This window comes from Aegilops tauschii, chromosome 2, assembly GCF_002575655.3.
Source record: "Aegilops tauschii subsp. strangulata cultivar AL8/78 chromosome 2, Aet v6.0, whole genome shotgun sequence".
Classification (NCBI taxonomy): domain Eukaryota; kingdom Viridiplantae; phylum Streptophyta; class Magnoliopsida; order Poales; family Poaceae; genus Aegilops; species Aegilops tauschii.
In genome coordinates, this window is record NC_053036.3 from 578,075,127 (window position 1) to 578,080,798 (window position 5,672).

Below are 5,672 nucleotides of genomic sequence, written 5' to 3' on the forward strand. Positions count from 1 at the left end.
ACTATGCCATGAATGTGGCCATAAGATTGATCATTTGGCTTGAAAGCCATGAATCTTCACGCATGATAGCTCGTTTCTGAGAACACTTTTTTAAAATAATTTCCGTATTACAAGTTTATTATTTTTCCTGAAAACTTGGCCACATACAATGACACAATGCGAAGGTTTTCCAATTTTTTATTTTTGTTTTAATTTTTTATGCCCGTTTCAAAATGCGGTCAAAACGGCGGGCTTGACCGTTCCTAGCTAGTGGTTGAATATTGGAATTTTTTAATGTTTCTCTGATTAAATAGATGCTTATGTACCTAGAAATGATTTTTGGAAAAATAAATAGCAAACTACGAGGCAGCTACAGTTCAAATTTGACCCGCTTCCGGCTGAATCGGCGGAAATTTGTCTTTTTCACCAGAGGTGGATAAAAACTTTTGACACCCAAACATTTTGTCAATTATGCATTAAATATGGCCTAGTATTTTATAAAATTGATTTGGTCCAATTTTGCAACAAATATATGGTAGGTCGTTCACAAAAAAACTCATTTCGGGCACTCGGAAAATGGAAAATGAATGTTCCGTGCAAAGAAATTGAAAACTCCCTTAGGCGACATTGTTTGGAATTCCAAGATGCACCCTTGTGCACAATATGAGATCATTTGAACAAACTATGCCATGAATGTGGCCATAAGATTGATCATTTGGCTTGAAAGCCATGAATCTTCACGCATGACAGCTCGTTTCTGAGAACACTTTTTTAAAAGAATTGTCGTATTACAAGTTTATTATTTTTCCTGTAAACTCGGTCAAATATAATAACACAATGCGAAGGTTTTCCAATTTTTTGATTTTTTTTGAATTTCTTATGCCCGTTTCAAAATGCGGTCAAAACAGCGGGCTTGACCGTTCCTAGCTAGTGGTTGAATCTTGGAAAACATTTGATGTTTCTCTTATTAAATAGATACTTATGTACCTAGAAATGATTTTTGGAAAAAATAAATAGCAAACTATGAGGCAGCTACAGTTCAAATTTGACCCGCTTCCAGCTGGATCAGCGAAAATTTGTCTTTTTACCAGAGGTGGATAAATCTTTTGACACCCAACTATTTGGTCATTTGTGCATTAAATATGGACTAATAGTTTATAAAATTGATTTCATCCAATTTTGCAATAAATATATTGTAGTTCCTTCATAAAAAAACTCATTTTGGGCACTCGAAAAACGGAAAATGTTTTTTTGCAAAAAACTCATTTCCGACGACACCTTTTTAAAGATATTTATCTTATTCCATGTTGTTATTTTTTCTGAAAACTTGTTCAAATTTTGGTGACACAATGAGAAGGTTTTCATTTGTTTTAGAATTTCTCAGATCATAAAGTAGCTTAAATGATTTTAACACATTATTTTAAATCAACTACGACCAATTTAGATGGTCATAAAATCGTACTGCATTCTGATAGGTCCGTGGACATATCACACGGATCGTGAATCCAACACCGTCGGATGCTCGGTGATCCAACGGCTGTCCTCGACCCATCCACACCAACCCCGAAACCCTAGCTAATTTTTTTAAATAATACATTTTTTTATTAAATTACAGAAATATTACGCCAAAAAAATAATTTTCATAAATAATACATCGTCGGCCCGCAGCGGACCGACTGGACCTAATCGGCGGACAGCAGGCCGATCGGCTTGCTGCTGGCCGACTGCTGGCCCGACTGGCACGCGTCGGCCTCGGATTGGGCTGGCCACGTCGCGAGGGGGAGGGAGGGAGCTGTCGGCGCGGGCGCGCCCCTGTCAGCCTACCGCGGGCCGATCGGCCTGCTGCTGGCCGACAGGGTGCGGCCCCACCTCGCGCGCGGCTGGCCGGCTCTCTGCGGCCTTATCCTCCCCTTCCTCCCTTCTTCTTATGTTCTTCTTCTGTTCTTACCTTTTCCTCTCTCTACACAAAATGCCACCAATTTATACACCTAAATGAGCAAGTTTTTCGCGATTTTGGCACCGTGAATGGATTCAACTCAGTTAGGGCAGCCAAAAGAGGTCTCGATCTACTGATGGGGTAGCTCGTGGTGGTCGTGGTGAGCATTTTGGTGGAGGTGGTGGTGGTGAAGTTGGGGCAGTGTGGTGGAGGTGGTGGAGGTGAAGCTCGTCGTTCGTCGTTCTTCGTTGGAGGCGGAGCACCGGCAGTTTGGTGGCCGCCGTTCGTCGTTCTTGGTTCGCACGCACGCTTCAAGGGTATATTTCAGCAAACATTTTATTTTTCGTAGGTGCTCCGGTAGTATTTGTTAATATGTTTCGATGTGAAATAAATTAGGTGTGCGATTATTGTTATTTGCTCCGGTAGTATACGTAAATATATTTAGATGTCAACTAATTAGTTGTGTAAAAATGTGTAGTCGCTCCGGTAATATTCCGTATTATATGTGGATGTCAAGTATTTAGGAGTGTCAACATTTGTAGTATTTCCGAAAAAAGGTCCGTAATATAGGCAGTCCGGTCAAATATATTAATCTGTCAATATTTGTAGTTGTTGTGGCAAATATTCGTAATATACTTGTAGGTGTGTGAATTGTATTAGTTGCTCCGTTAATATTCTGTAATATATAGCTAGCTAATATATAGACATGTCTAATATTTGTTAGTGGGGGTATATTAAGTTGTTGCTTAATACTTGTATTTCGTTGTTGAAAAAAAATAGGTGAGTCGAGATGTCCGATGTAGTGAAGTTCAGATTTTACTACAGTCCTGGTACTGTCCAAACAACTGAGATGGGAGCAGATCTGAGTGAATTTACTCACATAGAGGTGCCAATGAGCGCACCACAAACATGGTCTGTCTGTCAGTTGAAAGAATGGATTGCGGCAAGTTTAGGTCTTGATACTGAAACACACACCGTCGATGTTCATGCATTGTGGACACGGTCAAGTTCAATAATTTACTTTTATTTGAGGCCAATAGAGGGAGACTCCGATTGGGTGCGGTGGTTACAAGGTTGTGAACGAAGGGGATGCAATCCTGTTGCTTTAGTGCTTCCCGTCGTGAAGGAGGTCACTGCACATGAAGGCGAGGGTGGCTACGAAGGACAGAGCAGTCAGGTAGAAGGAGGAAATGCTTATGGTTACGAACAAGGACAGAGCAGTCAGGTAGAAGGAGGAAATGCTTATGGTTATGAACCAGGGCAGAGTAGTCAGGTAGAAGGAGGAAATGCCGATGGTGATTACAATGGCGGGGTGGACGCTGACGAGGTAGATGGGCACATGCAGAACCAGATGGAAGAAGAAGACACCGATGTTGAAAGGGGTCATGCCGATGATTCTGACGAGTCAGATGAAGAAGAAAATGCAGAGGAGGTCCCGAATCCTGCATCGTGGAATCATGACTTCTCATCTGCAATGACCGTGAATGATGGACATGATTCAGCCTGGCAATATCACCAGAACAATATTGCGACGGGTGCTATGTATCCGAACAAGCAAGCCCTGAAGGATGCAATAATTAATTGGGCAATGTCCACGCAAAGGGTTTTCACAGCTCAGGTGTCCAGTTAGAAATTCCTGACAATGGTATGCAAGAACGCAGATTGTCCCGCCAGGGTGCACGGCTTTCTCCCTAAGTATGGCACAAGTTGGGTGATAAGTGACTTAGTTAATCACACTTGTCTTATTCCCTGCATCCCTCAAGATCATGCCAACCTTTCATCCACGCTTATTGCTCTATTGTTTTACGATGAGATAGTGCAGGGAAAAGCTATGGAAGTGAAGGCAGTCCAGACAAAAGTCTTCGCCAGGTTCAAGTACAGAATTTCTTATGGCAAGGCTTGGAGGGCTAAGCATGCGGCGCTTGAGAGGAGATTTGGTTCTTATTTTGATGCATATGACTCTGTTGACCACCTCCTCCACACCCTGCAGCAGCGGAATCTAGGCACCTATATCGATATCCAAGACATATTCATGCCAGAGTTCCCAACTGTGAGGGTGTTGCATCGTCTCTTCTTCTCTTTCGGTGTATGCATCGAAGCTTTCAAGCATTGCCAACCGGTGATATGTGTTGACGGTACTTTTCTCACAGGCAAGTACAAGGGTCAGATCCTGACAACCATAGGTCAAGACGGCCAAAATCAAGTTGTCCCACTGGCATTTGCTTTTGTGGAGAGTGAGAACATTGAAAGTTGGACATGGTTCTTCAGGCAGTTGAAAATATCAGTTGTGAAGGAGAAGCCCAATGTGTGCATCCTTCATGACAGGCATGTAGGTATACTCAGTGCGATAAGGACACTGACAAACCCAGGCCCTGAGGAACAAGTTCCATGGCAGGACTTGCAGAGCCGTTGGTGCATGCGCCATCTGGGGGCTAATTTCTTCTCGCGGTTTAGAAATAAGAACCTGATGAATCTGTTCAAAAAACTCTGCAAGCAGAACCAGTTATGGAAGTACAATTTGATACGAGACAGACTTAATGTGTGCACACAGAGACACGTGAGGGACAGGAAAGCTGCAAGAGATGCAGCGGTGAGGGCACATGTTGAAGCAGTAGCTGCACAATTGGCAACAGGAACAACGGCCGTGGAGGAGGAGCCTGTTGGGCTATGTGACCTGCCAGGCTTTGACCCACCTGGTACTAGGAGAAGGCTCGGGAGGTCGATTAAAACCTTCGAGCAGTGGATAGAGCATGAGCCTCTGGAGAGGTGGTCTTTGCTACATGACACACATGGAGCAAGGTACGGTGTCATGACAACGAACCTCGCGGAAACATACAACTTTGTCCTCAGAGGAAACCGGGCATTACCACTTACAACCATCGTTGAGGGTATTTTCTATGGCACCGTCAAGTATTTCAGAGATAGACGTCAAAAAGCAGAGCAGCATATCTTGAACAACCCAAATACACGGTACTGTGAAAGAGTCACGAAGTACATGGACAACAAGATGCAAAAAGCTAGGTCACACACTGTAGTCGCCATCGGTAATCAAGAAAGAAGGTTTGAGGTCCGCTTAGCCAACAACAAATTCGGATGTGCAAATGAGTTGAGGACGCATGAGGTGAAAATTGGCAATGAAGCCTGGCCAACGTGTGAGTGGACATGCAATAAACCGAAATTGCTTCACCTACCTTGCTCACATGTACTTGCTGCTTGCGGGCAGCTTGGAATGGACGCAATATCGTTTGTGTCTCCATTTTTTCTGAAAGAGTCTGTCCTCAATACCTGGACAGGTGAGCTGATGGGTTTTCGATCAATGGGTAATTTCAACAGCGTCAACCCCGCCGAAAGGCGTTACATTCCAAACCCAGAGCATATGCGTACAAGTAGAGGCAGACGGCAGTGTCAGCGCATCCGGAATGATATGGATGAATCTGAAGCAGGAGGTCCGACTAGGCAATGCATTCTATGCAATGAATTTGGCCATAGGGACACTAATTGTCCCACTTTCGTCACTGGGCGTGGACGAGGCAACCGGGGAAGAAGAGGAGGTAGAGGCAGTAGAGGAGTAAGGGCGAGAGGAAGAAGCTAAGCTAGCAGTAGTATGTTCTCAATTTGTATTAAGTGTGGTGTGGCACTATGTTCTGAATTTGTATTAAGTGTGGCACTATGTTCTGAATTTGTATTAAGTGTGGCACTATGTTCTGAATTTTTATTAAGTGTGGCACTATGTTTTGAATTTGTAATAAGTGTGACA